The sequence below is a fragment of the Poecilia formosa genome, unplaced genomic scaffold (genome assembly GCF_000485575.1).
Source record: "Poecilia formosa unplaced genomic scaffold, Poecilia_formosa-5.1.2 Scaffold309, whole genome shotgun sequence".
NCBI classification, from domain to species: Eukaryota; Metazoa; Chordata; class Actinopteri; order Cyprinodontiformes; family Poeciliidae; genus Poecilia; species Poecilia formosa.
In genome coordinates this window covers 565,120-580,607 of record NW_006800248.1, presented here as the reverse complement: position 1 = coordinate 580,607, position 15,488 = coordinate 565,120, and the positions used below count along the sequence as shown (strand labels likewise).

Sequence of the window (15,488 nt, the reverse complement as noted above, 5' to 3'; positions counted from 1 at the left end):
TGAGGAGGTAGAGCGAGGGTCCGCTGTATCAAGTGATGCACCAAAAACACACCTGCCACGGAAGAAAATCAAAACATTTATTAAACGAGGGTGTTTTATTGCTAAATTAACGGTACCAGGCAAGGACAACAATGTTTTCATCATGCTTCAGTGTCGTCACATTCCTGCAATAATGGCGTAAGTTTTTATACCAAATTAAAATAAACACATGTATTATTATTATTATTATTATTATTATTATTATTATTATTATTATTATTATTGTTGTTGTTGTTGTTACTACTACTACTACTACTACTAATAATAATAATAATAATAATAATAATAATAAGATATGGGAAGGTGAAGACATATAAAGTAAATTAAAACGTCTCTATTTAGGTGATTATCAATAGCTTAAAAAGAAATATTTTTCAAAAACATGCAATATTTACACATATTTTAAGCACATTAGTTTACTGTGAAAAATATTTTACCTACTTAGTGATGTATTTTGTTTGCTTTTTCTCATATTACAAAGCTTCAGATTAACAAACAATTATTAATATTAGACATAGACTGCACGATAAATGCAAAATTCAGGATTCAAATTGTGTTTTATTTTATTACAGGATAGGTATCAAAACTTATATGGCATATTCAGAAAGGGCAAGGTGGGTTAAGAATCATGAATATTGATAATCATTCAAACAGAAGCTGTCTGACAACATGAAGTAGGTGAAAAGATCTCCAAAAGCAACACATCATGACCCTTTCAAATGAAATTCAACAACAGATGAGAGAACAAGTCAATGATGTCACAGTTTGGGAAAGAGTAATAAAATTGTTTCAGAGCTTAAAGCAGCATTACAGACAGAGCACGAAGCTTAAATCATGCTAAAATCACTGAGAGGTCATTGACAGCTCATCAAGGTCTGAATAAAAAAAACATATACAGCACTCCTCATCCATCTTGGTTGAGATCAGTGGTTGTGATTCTACAATACTGGACTGGATGAAAAGGAATTACATCACTGACAACCAAAAAAGAACAGGAAGGTCCATCAATTTCACAAAAATATCTTGATGACACCAGGAAATTATTTTATGCACTTATGTGACAAAGATGCATTTATCTGAAAAATGTGTGCCTTAATTGTTGCACAGGATTTTTGCAAAAAAAAAAAATTACTAGACAAATAAAACATGATTTATATAAAACAGGATTGTGGGCCAGCCATAAACCTTGGGATAAAACTGGTTTATGCAGCTTTTTTAGCATTTACAAAAAATGCCCCTCGCAATATAGTGCCGACATTGCCGTACGATCATGCGGCGTCCACTCCTCTACGTCGGTATGCTCCAGCAGACCTGTTTCAGATGAACTGACCACCCACATCAGGTCATCAGGTTCAGCTGAAACTTGCTAATGACTCATTGACTTCAGCTGTGCAGCAGCTGAGAAACGTCTAGAACTTGATTCCTGGATGTAAGTGCCCCCGGACACACACTTGTTATGCTGTTAAAGTAACAAAACCGTGAGTAAATGCAGAAATTAGCGTGCTCCATGTGAGCTAGCGTTAATTCTATATGACCTTACAAAAGTGTTAGCTTAAAGTTGTTTTGACTTTAGCAAGTAGAGCAATGAGGTTTTACTTCGAAGAACTAAACTTTTTGGATTATAATAATGAATTAATAATGTTCTCCAGGATCATTTTAACGTCTTATGCAACTCATACCAAGCAAAAATAAAAATACAAAGATGACAGAAAATTTGTTGTTGAGCAGAAATGACACCAAATACTAAAACATTATTTGAGTTTTATTTTCTCACCTTCTTGTTACTAAACTTTGACGATAGGTAAAACAGATTAAATTTCTTTTTACCAGCAACTACTCACTTGATATATTAGTAAAATCAATTAAAATCAAACTGAAATTGTTTTTTTTAAATTGTAAAATTTACAAACGTAAACACATCTGGTAACATCATATTCCATTTCTTTGGGGTTTTCTTTTGATTTTTGTTTCTTCTATTTAATTGTTGTTAATCAAATCCTATAGCAAGATAATAGAGGTTGTCCTTGTGTGTTTGCCGCCCTGGCAGTATTACAGTATTACTGGTGTAATACTAATGCGTTATGCGGTATATAGCACAAAGGTAGACATGCAATGAAAGATTCAATAAAAAAAATAATTCCTTTTCTAAATAAGAAAAAACATTCTAATGCAATATCAGCTTTCCCGTAGTGCACTCTTGATCATTTGTTGTATCTTCAGTTAAAACAATGTTGTCTACTAATCTGTTGAGTGTTTTGGAAAAATGTGCTTAATAGAAGATTTAATTTAATTAATTTATTTATTTTTTACAGAATTTTAACTGGGTGAAGCAAAAACTATTACTACTAAAGCTATTTGAGCAGTTCTGGGATAGAATATATCTTTACAGACAACAATTTTTCATCTTAAACTTTAGGCAAACTATACACTTTTTGTACAGTTTTGGTTTAACTACTCCTCTGACTATATGGTTCTTTCAGCAAATGGCCAATTTTTGACTCTGTATTCTCCAGTTAACGATAAATTGATTTCTAAATTAGTTTGATTATTTCAATAATGGGCTCATCATGATTAATTCAATTAATCGTTTCAGCCTTGTCAGTACTATTTAACCAGTTGTGTTTGTGTTGTCAGTGTATAGCTAGTGAAAAAATACACTACAGTCCAGTATCTTTAATAAGCAATTAAATCAAATCTAATTCTATACAATCTGATTAATTTCCAATTCAGTTCATAGCAGTTTAACTCAAACCTTATTTATAAAGCATATTTATTTGACCAAAGCAATGCAAAGATAAAATGATACTATTGTTTGGAACACAATATTACACACTGTACAGAATTGGAAGCTAATCAGCAAACCGAGGGAACAGAGGATGTGTTGGATCCACCAGAATATCATCCATCCTTTCAGAAATCAGCTCAGCTGGGCTGCTGATGCCTGGTCAACTCCAATAACCCTAACAGCTTATTTAATAATGCACTGCAGTTCGTTATGATCCTCAGCATGCTTATTTCTCAAAGTGCAAATAAGCCTCAGAGAAAAAACAGAGCTTTGTGAAATAATTGGAGAATAATCTGAAAATGTTGTTTTCTGAGGAAAGACCATCCTCTGTTGCAGTCTCCTGCATTTACTTTGTGCACCATGATTAAATCACAGTGCATTGTCTATTTCATTGACTAAACTTTTGAGTTATGACCTGCTCTGCCTTTTCATCATCAATCTTGGATGGGGAGACAATTATCCTGTTCTTACTAAAGTCTACAAGCATTTCTTTTGTCTTCTTACCACTGACCTGTAAAATCTTGCCTGTACATCACTGAATAAAAATGTCATACCTTCCTTTCAGCAGAGAAGGAAAAAAACACTCCTGGGTCCCTAAGCAGCATAACTGTGGAGATGGCTCAGGAGAAACTGTAAGCATAAAGTTTTTGTTTTACATTAAAACAAAATAGTTTTAAAATAGGAATAGTTTTACATTTTATTCTGGTTTGAACAGGGAGCCATTAAAGAGACACCACAGCTAAAGAAATATCTCTTCCTGTAGATCTTATCCAAAGTCTTACTGCAAAATCCATCCATCCATTTTCTTTACACTTTTGTCCCTAGTGGGGTCGGGAGGGTTGCTGGTGCCTATCTCCAGCTAACATTCCAGGTGAGAGGTGGGGTCACCTTGGACAGGTTGCCAGTCTGTCGCAGGGCAACACAGAGACACAACCATGCACACACACACTCACACCTAGGGGCAATTTGGAGAGGCCAAAATTAACCTGACAGTCATATTTTTGGACTGTGGGAGGTAGAGAAAACCCAGGGAGAACTTTTAATGTTCTTCAGATGACAGAAGGCCAACTTTCTAACTGTCTTTATGTGGCTCTGAAGGTTCAGGTCAGTTCATTGCTAAACCCAGATTTTGGGCCAGATCTCTAGCTCTGAAGCTGTGTGACTCTATATGTTCCTCTTTAGGACCAAAGTTAATAATTTCAGTTTTGTTTCTGTTCAGCTGGAGAAAGTCGTGGTACATCCACACACTGATTTCTTCTGTAGGACTGTTAAAGGTTAGCTGAAGCTTCTGCAGATATTCTAGTATGTTTACTCCATCCAACATTAGTTGGATGGAGTTGCGATGAGGTTAGCATGTGGGGGGGAGGTGTGTTGGACTCTTTTTTACTGAATACAAACAAAAGCCTCTTGAGCTGATAAACTGGAGGCACAAAAGAAGTGGGTCACTGCATGCTGGTCCACTAGGGGCCAGGGGGCCGGGTCATAGTGCCTCATAAATTATTTCCGCATAACACATCAAAAACGCTGGACTTTGATGAATCCACTAAGCCGAATCAATGCAGCCGCCTCCTTTATCCTTATTAGTGTAATGCTCTTGGTTGAAGGAAAAATACCAACAGCAGCAACCTGCTTTCAGACCCATTAAATTATTAACTAGACACAAACTGTATCCATTAACTCTATATTTGTATTTATTTTATTTCTTTTTAATGTGATTATTAGATTATTAAAATTATGTAAACAGCAGCAGTGCTGAAGCAGCACTTCTTATAGTAGACAAATGCGCCCTCTAGGGGTTGGAAACCATTCTTACACATCATTATTTAAAACGGGTAAACAATGATCAGCATGGCTGCTGCACCTTTGCACACATCAGATCAAACATTTTCATTTAGTGACGATGTGATGGTGTATTTTTTTTTTTAAATTTTTAATGATGGATGGTTGTAATATGTCCCACAGTTCTGTGTTAGAGCTCCTCTTTCCCGGTGGTACGGTCCACCAAATGTATGCTCAGGTTTAGTGATAAATTAGCTTCTTTATCACTTACAGTTTATAATAATTAAAAACCGTGAGATGTGTTCGGTTGCTTAATGTCGCTTATGTAACATCGACTGTTAGTCATACGGCCCTGGTTCTGCCTTTTTTTTCCCAGTGAATCCAAGGTTGTTATATAACAACACTGGGCTTTTTAACCCTCTATATTGCAGTGTGTTTTCTGATAGGCCTACTTTACATCAGCATGAAACACCACCCAGAATATCACGGAAACTTTAGTTCAATGTATTGCCAGTGGATGGCAGTGTTCATATACTGATGCTTATACAGTGACTTAAAAACAGTTTGGGTCTTGCTAAAGCATAGTGACTGCTGTTGCAGTTTAATATTTATCCAAATAAATGTTTACTCTTTTGCATGAACAAGAAGTACTATGACTATGTCATGTAAGATTATTTAACGTAATAGATTCAAAGAATCTGAGACAGAACAGACATAATTATTAAAGTATAAGACACCAGTGAATGTCCAGTGGAGAAGAGTTTTTATTTCCCAGCTTTAGGTCAGAGTTTAGCTGAGATTGCTCTTTGAGAGGGATACACTGTCTTGTTGCTAGGTAACATCAGGACTTTCTCCGTGCCTAAGCCCAGTACTAGGCATCACTTTGAAAATGCCATCGTTTTTCCTACTGATGTCAGTAAAACATGCTCACAGACATGGTGAAAGTAGCATTAACAGTATTGTTGACAATTTTATTGCTCTCACTTGTGACTCATCCGTGATAAGGGTGCTTGAATTCAGATGGTCCAGCCGGCTTTTTTGCAGCTGCTTCACCACGCTAGTTGTTGTGAAAGGTTATAGATTCGATGAATAGGTGAACTGTCACAAACATACATATACAAACTTGTGTTATGTAATGACATAATTTTAAAGCAACATATTTATAGACCACTGCATAGACTTTTTTTTCTTTCTTGAGGATGAGGAGGAATCAATAAGATAGCTTCTTGTTGAAGAAGTTTCTCTCCTCCACGTTATTTTTTTTTGTTGTTGTTCTTTAATCGTAACATTTTTTATTACCCTGCTGACCACTTCCAGGGTCTTCAAGGGGATCTATCTAATTAGGACAATCCATCTGTATCTTTCTGTTCCAGCAACTAGTAAATGAAAGGCACAGTACATCCTGGACAAATAGCTAGACCAGCCAATACATACAAATATGGCATCTTCTTACAGGGCTTTATGAAATTTAATCATGATAAAAAAAATAATATTTGATAGATTCCAATCTATCAGTATTGAATAAACAAATAACAAACCTAACTCAAAAAAGCAATGTGTAGAGTTAGTTACTGTTTCTGCAGAATATAAGAGGGAAAGCAGAAGCCAGATTCTGCAAATTAAAAGCACTTGATTAATCAATAACGAGAGTGACCTCTTCTGTGAAAATTTAGCATTTAGCTGGAGCACAGAGGTGTGTGCTAACACAGCGCCAAGGGTTAGACATTTGCATAGAAATTAAAGAAAGCTCACAAGTCTATTTCCAGACTACTTCAGTTCCTTCATTCCTAGGATTGAAGGACTGTTTACAAGTGGAATACATTTAAGTAGCTGCTAATCTTCCCAGAAGTGAAAATCCAAGAAAATTTACTGCAGGGGTCAAGAGTGTGCAAAGTTCAGAAAAGGACTAAAACCCAGAGGCTCCACCTCAGGCCTCAGTTACATGAATGTTCATGAGAGTATAATAAAGAGTGACTGGAAAATTTTAGTTTGTTCTGGAAAGGATGCCAGAAGAAAAACCTCTAGAAATGGTTGCATGTCTAGGTCTGTCATAAGAAATAAGAAAATAAGAAAGAAAAAAATTGTCCAGAAAAGAACAACTTATTGCGATAAACAATAATATTTAATAACAGCGTAATGATGCAAGTTTGCCCTCTAAAACACTAATGAGCCATCGTTTTGTACAGAACACATGGTACTGGAACTGTAAAACATTTTAAATATCCAAAATAAAACTCTGTAAACAAAATGGCCTTTCAAAAAATATTCATCACAATGGAATTTATTGAGCTCATTTTAATCTATCATGCAATTAAATGCGTCAGGCTTATAGATGAGTTGGGTGTAAAAAAGCTGGATTTGAATTAACAACATTTGGATACATTTAGTATCCAAATGTATCCAATGTTTTGCCTTTGGCTTTATGTAATAATGCATCCAAACTGGACAGTTTGGTCACACATTTAGTAGCTGCACCTGGCCAAAAACCAAACACAGCACATCAGCATGAAAACCTCATACAAACTGTGGGGTACGATGCTGGAGGGGTGATGATGTGGAGACTTTTCTGCAGACCCAGGACTTACCTTTTGCAGTTACTGTGCTGACTGGCCCCCTGTCTGTACCACAGTATTCTAGAGTAAAAGGTTATGCCATTTGTCGAACAGCTGAAGCTTGACTGAAATGAAATCTTGCAAGTTGTGGAAAAAGTTGAGACTTAAGACATACAAAAAACAAAAACTTTGAGTTAGAGCTGTGAAAAGATGATTTGACAATAAGTTGAATCATGCACTTAGTTCTTGAGGCAAAGCTCTTCTTTTTGGCTTTGGCTTTATTTAATAAGTAGTAATAGGTGTACAAACTATATATTTGAGATCTTGGTGTAGGGTGTAAATCATTTTGGAATTCTTTTTAATGTTTTAATACAGTAAACCCTTTAAGTAAGAGGGCGTACTTCTTTCTACCATGAGTGTACACACACTACAAACAACCATTCATGCCCTCACCTATGGCCAGTTTAGAATTGGACTGCATCCAAAATGCATGTTTTTAGTTGATTGGACAGTGAATTGAAGCAGAAATTCAGAAACTACTACAGCTGCGTTTTCATTACAAATGTGCACAAATCTTTGTCAGTGTCGAAAAGACAAAATTTCACAATTGTGGTGTTTCCATTAAATAAGAATTACAATTAAAATAACAAGTAAATAAGTTTGTTTCCTCTGTATTGAGACATCTGAATCCCATCTGTCTGAAGGAAGGATTTGTCAATATTTTAAGATCACAGTTCCTGTATTCTAGCTTTCATTGGATGTATAAACGTTTTGTCCGAGTTGGCATCATTATAGAGAACTGCCTGTCAGGTTAGGTTCTGCCATCTGTTATTGTGTGTGTGTGTGCGCGCGTGTGCGTGCGTGCGTGTGCGTGTGTGTGTGTGTGCGCGTGCGTGTGCGTATGTGTGTGTATGTGTGTGAGCGCGTGTGTGCATGTATTGATCACAGTGACGTGTCACTTGGCTTCCAGTCACATAAAGGCTCAGTCTTATTAAGTGTGCCAGACAATGAAGATCTTGTTAGGTGGTGACATAGCATGTTGTCCTTTAGAGTTCAAATGATTTTGATTCACAAATCTTGTTATTAGTGTGGGACTTATTCGCTTTAAGTGAGATTGTTAGGATGTGAGAGGATAAACACTGGGACAGTAAAACCAAGAATATATGAGATAAATAGGAAGTTTATTACTGATTGGGAAAACTTTTACATCATCAGCTCCAAAGAAAAGAAACGCTCAAAACACTGACTTAAAGTAGCAAAAACAGTCAAATAAATTACATAAAGATGAATATTTCTTGGTAAGTAAAATGTGCTGAACATTTAATTGGATAAAACTGTTTAATATATTTCTATTGCTCTGGAACGAGCCTCTGTAGAGGGATGGCCTATCTCCTAGTCTGAAGATGTCTATAGGAAGAGAGGATTTAGCTGGGTGTGGAGGTTCTCACAAGCCCATGGCTGAGCATTTCAGTGCTGCAATACTTGTTTGTGAATTATAGGGTGATCATCATGCAGCTTCTCCTTTCAAAAAGGGAGGTCCTGGTTGTTTTCCATGCTGCTTTTACACCAAACAGTGGCTCAGATTACCTACTCATTCTCAGGATGTTGTCCTCAAAGTGGTACTGCCTGGAAATGCCCTCGAGTTCCTTGGAGACTTAAATGCCCTTATGGGCAACTGCAGTGACCTGGAGGAGTCTGGTTGGGATTAATGCCCTCTCTAATCTGAATAGGAGTTTGGTTTGATTGAATTTGTGTGCTAGGGTTGAAAACCACTTTTAATGACAAGGTGGTCCCTAGATGTATTTGGTAGTAGGCCATCTTGGGCTGAAAGTTGATGATGGATTTTCTTTATTTTTAATTTTTTAATTCTGTCATCACAGCTCCTGCATCATGTCCAGGACACTCAGGTGAAGAGAGTTCCCTGATAACGACTTTGTAGTCAGTTTAACCCGCTGTGTGAGGGACTACCACTGGTTTGTTTTGTGGGGTATTAAATATCATTAATTGGAATTTATTGTGACAACTATAAATCAAAATTTGTATCGTGATACAAAATTTAACATGATAATTGACAAACATTATGATACATGCCCACCCCTATGAACAAGTTTACTAAACTTTGTACTCTGTTCCCCTCAATAACCAATCGTGTGTTGTAATAGCATCCTCTTTGATAAGGCTGTTTACTTGGTGTCACTGTGCCTAAGGTATAGGCACACACTTTGTTCTCCAAGCTGCATATGTTAGCGCGTTTAGAGGAAGCTGTGCCGTTTAGTGACAGCAGGAGGGTAACTGGTGACAAAGATGAGCGTGCGAGAGCTTCCAGTAGGCAATCACTGTTCTGCTGCATTACTCTTCAATGCAACTTCTTTCCGTTCCTCCTCTCCCTCCCTCGTCCCTCTGCGCGAGCAGCAATCTCCACTCACTCTCGCTGCCTCTCTGTGATCCAAACTGCCACAACGAATCTCTCTCTTCCATCAGCTTTACTTTCTCCCCCTGGTGAGGATGACATCTCCAAATTTGATGAACCAGCGAAGCTCTCGTTCTGGCAGGAAGCTTCCGAGGGACACCCCACATGAACGGGCTCGTGGGACGAGGAGGAGCCGCGTCTAAGGAGCTTCGTGGAAAACCTGTCGGCTCTGGACGGCACCGGGTAAGTGCTCCAGCATGTTGGGATCGTTATGTGATGGAGGCTGAGCCTACAGTTGAGAATTTGTACAGTGACGAGGTACAGTAAAGTCAGGCAGCAGCGAGCCTATGCAGCAGCTGTATCTCACTGAGCAGGGCTTATAGCACTAGTCTTGGTCACGACACTGAAATGCTGTCTCTGTTTGCCCATCTGTCCTCACCGCTGATCACACACTCATACAGATGGATGTCACTCCCTCAAGCCGTGTTCAAACTCTCCTTTTTTGGTTGGTACTTATAATCTCTGTTATGATCTTGTATTTCTCTGCAGAATTATGATTAATTCATGTCAGACTGAGGAAGTTATATGGCAAAGTTTACATGATCTGAATGTGAGTGTTCCAGATGATTTGGGGGCTTAAGAAGTTCAGGTTCACAGATCCGACAACAGGAAGAAGGGTAAAAATCACAAAGTCAGTTAAGAGAAAAGCATAACAAGATAAAGACTGTGGCTGGAGAAAAGTATCGCTATGGAAACAGCAGGCAAGGGAAGAGGAGAGGTGAAGGAAGCTTGCTGAGTTTTTTTTCCTTGGCATCTGTTCAGCTGGATCAGGAAATACATTTCTGACAGGACTTTTTCACACTGAGCCAACTGGATATTTATTAAAAAGAGATGAAATATAATGTGGAATTCATATCATGTAAAGAAATATGTAATAAATTCTGTGTGTGTTTATTCTGGCAAAGAGGATTCCATCTAGAAATGATCTGACGACAGATTTATAGCTTTTGATAAACCAGTTGTAGGTAAGTAAGGATGGCTACTCATTAACATGTTCATCTTTTGTCTGACTGACTTGTAAATAATAAAAAATAAGCAATAATGGGGAAAATACATCTACCTGAGTTCAGTCTGAAGTCAAACCTGACTTTTTCAGAACCAGTCTGTTATGATGTGAGCAGCAGCGATGTGAGAGAGAGAGATCTCCACTGCTGCATATCCGCAAGTGTCATTCTCCCAAAACGCTTCTTCAGAAGCCCACACTGATCCTCTTTGTCATCAGGGTTTGTGATATAATGATAGGCTGGATTTCTGAAGTGCTTTTCTAGACTCTCTGCATACTTTTATAGATTGTGATATTCACTCAGCTCAGCCACGTCAAAAATAAATACTACTTCAGTGTCGAAACATTGAAGTGGCAGTCTGCAGCACCCACAGGCTCAAAGTGTTTGCACTCTAACTTATCCAGGACGGTGGCTGTAAAGGAGCACAGTCATTGGACTTCACGGAGATTAAAAGTCAATCAGCTATCAGAGGCTCATTGTGGCTGTAGTTCTGGCTGAAGACAACCAAGTAGAAAGCAACATACTCTTACAGCTTGTCATAACATTGATTTTAGTTTTATGGATAACATTTGTTTGTTTTGATACATTTTTAGTCTGGTGAAAATCAGCTCCTTGTTCTATGCTTTGCTTCATCCAAGTGGTCTGGACCTTGGGCTATTGAGAAACGATTGCTTCCTGAAGGCGTAGACTCTGTTGAAGTTTGAAACGACTAGATTTTTATCTTAGCTCAACTATTTTCTTCTTACTCAAATCCACTTGATTCTTATTCCACTTCACAGCTCAGTTTGGGCTTTCTCCCATCGAAGTGGATTTGTCAACTGACCCAATCAGCGAACAGAAGTTGTGAACGACGACGTTGATTTTCTGTGCTGTTTTAGAATTGTAGTCTGCCTGTAGTTTTAGCAATGGCAGAGGAAAGTGAACAAAGCCGTTCAGTCCATGTTGCTCTTCCAAATATTGAATTAACATCTTGCTTGGTGCATTACTTCTTTCTTTGGAGTGGAGGATGATTGTTTACAGCACACGCAATCTGTGGTAAATTGGGTAAAACTTCAAACCGCAGTGTCCATGCCTCCAGAAAGTAATAGTTTCTCAATAGCAAAGAGCTCAGACCCTCTGGACACAAAGTGTAGATTGAACAAGGTGCTGGTTGCAGATGGTCGTTAATGTTTTGCCAAACTGAACTGGATTGCTGTTAAAATACAATGAAATATCCTAAACATTCCTCTTTCTCCAATTTTAACTGTTTAACATTTGAAAGTATGACCAACATGGAGTGAGTGGCTTTGTGCACATCCTCTGTTGCCATTGCTAAAACTACAAGCAGACTTCAACTCTACAACAGTACAGAAACTTATAGTTTGTATTCATAACTTCTCCTTCTGTTCATTGATTGGCCCGGTTGAAATTCTGCTGGAGAAATTAATTTCAATGGGAGAAATCTCAGAAAGATCACTAAAGGGAGATGAGAATTGAGCTGAATTGCACAGGAAGCCAAGTATATTTTATGGCCTGGCTAGTATATTTTATCAAGAGTGTCAAATGAAAACTTGGAGAATATGTTGGTGGTTTTCAAGTGTTTATTGCTCAGGATATTAAATATTTTTTATTTTGTTCTTCATGGAATAATTCAAGTATAGCAGGCCAATTTACTATGTTAATTAGTCAGGCTATCTGTTCCTGTTGTCAAATTTAAGAAGCAATTTGTTAATGTTTTGCCAAATGTGGCTTTATAGCAGCATTACCTAAATACAAGGGCTGTTGTATTGTTGTATTACCAAGTAAGTAACTGTAACCCCAATACTTTCCAGTAGCCCATAGTCGACATTTACAATCCAATTATTTAGCTCCCCCTGCTGGTTTTGTCAGGCGTCAGAATGTGTGAATTCAATCAGGGCAATTTGCACCAAGATAGACCTTGAAAATTAGTGTAACACACTCATCATTAAAAAACAATTTCACATTTTTCACTGTTTGTGTCTGAGCTGGGAAAATATTTTATCCACATTGTAAGTGGTTGTAAATAGATCAGCAAGTAACAGCCATTTCCATTGCTGCTTTGGAGGCATCATTAAACCTGGCCCTTGACCATCTGCTTGCGTACCGACTGCTGAAGAGAAAATAATGTGCTAAGCGAATAACTCCCTGGTTATTCACTGATTTCTTTCTAAAACATTCAGGGACATAATCTAGATTTTTTAGATTTCAACTCTGTTACCGCCTTGCAACATTTTTCTGACAGGAATGAGTAAATGAAGTGTAACTGATAAAATAATTACCAGTGCCTAGCACCGGCACAGTCAGTCTATTTATAGTTTATAACTCTAAAACAGGCTGAGTTGATTTTATTTAGAAACACAAAGCAGGAGTCCGTGGTATAAAACGGAGGTCAGGTCAGTGTAGGAGGATTTAACTGGAGGCGTCCCCAAATAAGGTTCAGCTTAGAGCCATAAACAGCTCTGGACCAGCTGTGGGGGCTGATTTTATTAGTTTCCATGCATGGGATAACTTGTGCTTATTTTTTTTCTTTGGTGACTTGAAATTTATCTAAGTAGCAGATTTTTTTTTTGTAAGGCAGCCTGATCAGGTTTGGTGAATGGGTAGCAACAGGTGGGGAAAGGGCAGCCTTAAATTGCTCTGTGCTCCTTAAGATTCTGGCACTTCCTGCTAAATATCAATAAAATGATTTTAACCAACTGGAATGTGTGACAGAAATGGCAAATCACATTTTCGCAGATTAACTAACACATCTGTCATGATGTTTTTGGTAATGATTGGACCCCCATGCAGAACAGGCTGAGACGGTGAGTGGATGGCTAATAATTTAATTTAAAAAAAATAATGAAATAAAAACTTACAAAGCAGCAAAAAGAGCACAGGAAGCAAAAGCATACGGAGACCAGGTTCATGAGGCAAATGGAAGAATCCAGCTAGAAGTGAATGAAGGAGATGTGGTTAAATACTGGGAGTGTGATTGCTAGAATTGTGGACTGGGACTGATTACCAACGGAGTGCAGCTGTGAGAGTGGAGGAGAAGGCAGGCTGAGGGAGGAGAGAGAGAAATGGCACAAGAGAGCAAGAAGAAGTAAACAGCAACATGGGAGCAGGGAAAAGTAACTCTAACAGTAACGAAGAATAACTTAACACAAGGAATGAACAATAGGTCCAACCAAAATACACAAACAACTACTCAGAATCAAAAATAAAGACAGAAACTAAAGCTACTCATGAATAAACAAGGAAGTCGAAAGCAAACACAAAAAACTAAAGGAACCCAGGATCCTGGCAACAACCTCCAGTACCATCCCCTAGTGGATGGCTTTCTCCAGGCTAGTCCTTGTTGTTCCAACTGAATAAACATTGTTTAAGCTTGAAAGTTAAAGATGGCTGCTGGAAACTGTTGTGTTAGACCTTGGAATTTTGGCAGCTGAGTTCCCGAGCACACCTGGTCTAGTAATTTGTCTCTGTCGAGCCAAACTCAAGCAAGAAATGCCACAGTTTGTGCACAGAAAAGGTTCAGAACTGCATGAAAGCTTGATTTTTAGAGAGGAATCTGTGCCACTACAGTGTTTCAACAAGTCTGTGATTCACTCCTGCCCACAGCCCATACAGTAGCACTGGCCCTGGTCATCCAGACTGAATGTAGAGCAGCACAATGACTAGGATGCAACCTTTCTCCACTCCTCCTCCTCTTCAAGAACTCTGACTCACAGCCCAGCACATTTTAATCAACCCACGAAAAAAAAGAAAAAAAAGCTCCTCGACTGAGATGGAACCCATAGTTCTTCTAGAAATGTGACTGTTCTGTTCTCAGTGCACGCTGATGACAAAGGAATAAAATCTTTCAAATAGACTGCTGTACCAAGCTAACTCGATCATTTTCTGGATTTAAACGTGTCTGAGTTCACTTTTGCATTAACAGAGTCGGAAGTTTTTCAGTTATTATCGATGAGACAGATTGGCAGGGATACTGTCTTCCCTGCAGTTATGATGAGTTTTTTAAAAGAATAGTTATTAGTAACTGCTTTTAGAGAGTTAATTATTGCAGTGGTGGATCCCAGCTGCAGAGTGTGTTAGCACAGCTTATTACGGAGCGTCAGCTAGCGCCCGAATCTGGGAGGAAGACAGCCAAATCTGTTTGCCATCTGGTGCCTCGTGCTCGGATGCCCTCCGCCCCAAACCACCAACTCTACTGCTGGTAAACCGATGGGGAAGTTCTCAACATTTTTAAGAAATAAACAATCATGCAGCGTTGTCAGCATGGCAGTGTAAATGTCCTGGCAAATGTATTTACAGAACTAGGACATTTTCAGATTATGTTCAGCTACAAACATCTGTGCATTTTAGTAGGCTTTTGTACGGAAAGAAATACAAAGTTTAGCAAAATTATAAATTGAAAGAAAATAATTCAGGCATGTTTATCAAAACATTTTTCAGGCAAAAATCTTAAAAAGGTCTCCTGCATTTGTATTCAGATCATTTTGCTCCAACACTGCAAAATAAAATGTTAATCTAGAGCAAAATCTTTTTTTTTTTTCAGAAGTCTCCTAATTAGTCGACCTTTGTTTAATTTAATTTCAGTTACAAATCCAGCGGTTCCTCAGAGGATTATTGGAGAATCTTGGTGAACATCTCTGTCTAAATCTGTCTTGATTAGTGATGCAGCACAGGATTGTGGGATTGTGTCACTGGAGCAGCTGATGGAAAGTGGTTGTACAAAAAGCATAAAAATACCATGTGAATGCAGTGAATGCATGCATTGCCTTATTTTTTTTATTTAGAACAAGTTTGAATAATATTCAAAAGCACATTTTAGTCCTATTAGTCTTTTTATTTTTCACAATGTACTTAGATTCTTA

General features: G+C 38.0%; 1 protein-coding gene across 4 annotated transcripts in view; it reads left to right on the top strand.

The window, feature by feature from the left end:
• The first annotated feature begins 9,452 nt into the window (after positions 1-9,452).
• citb (citron rho-interacting serine/threonine kinase b) overlaps positions 9,453-15,488 on the top strand; it is a 61,592-nt gene continuing 55,556 nt past the window's right edge. For 2 of the 4 annotated variants that reach the window (XM_016661066.1, XM_007572856.2), the window contains exon 1: positions 9,453-9,808. The gene's annotated coding sequence lies outside the window, so the exon portion shown is untranslated. The remainder of the gene's footprint in view (positions 9,809-15,488) is intronic. The other 2 variants (XM_016661068.1, XM_016661067.1) reach the window with 1 other exon arrangement.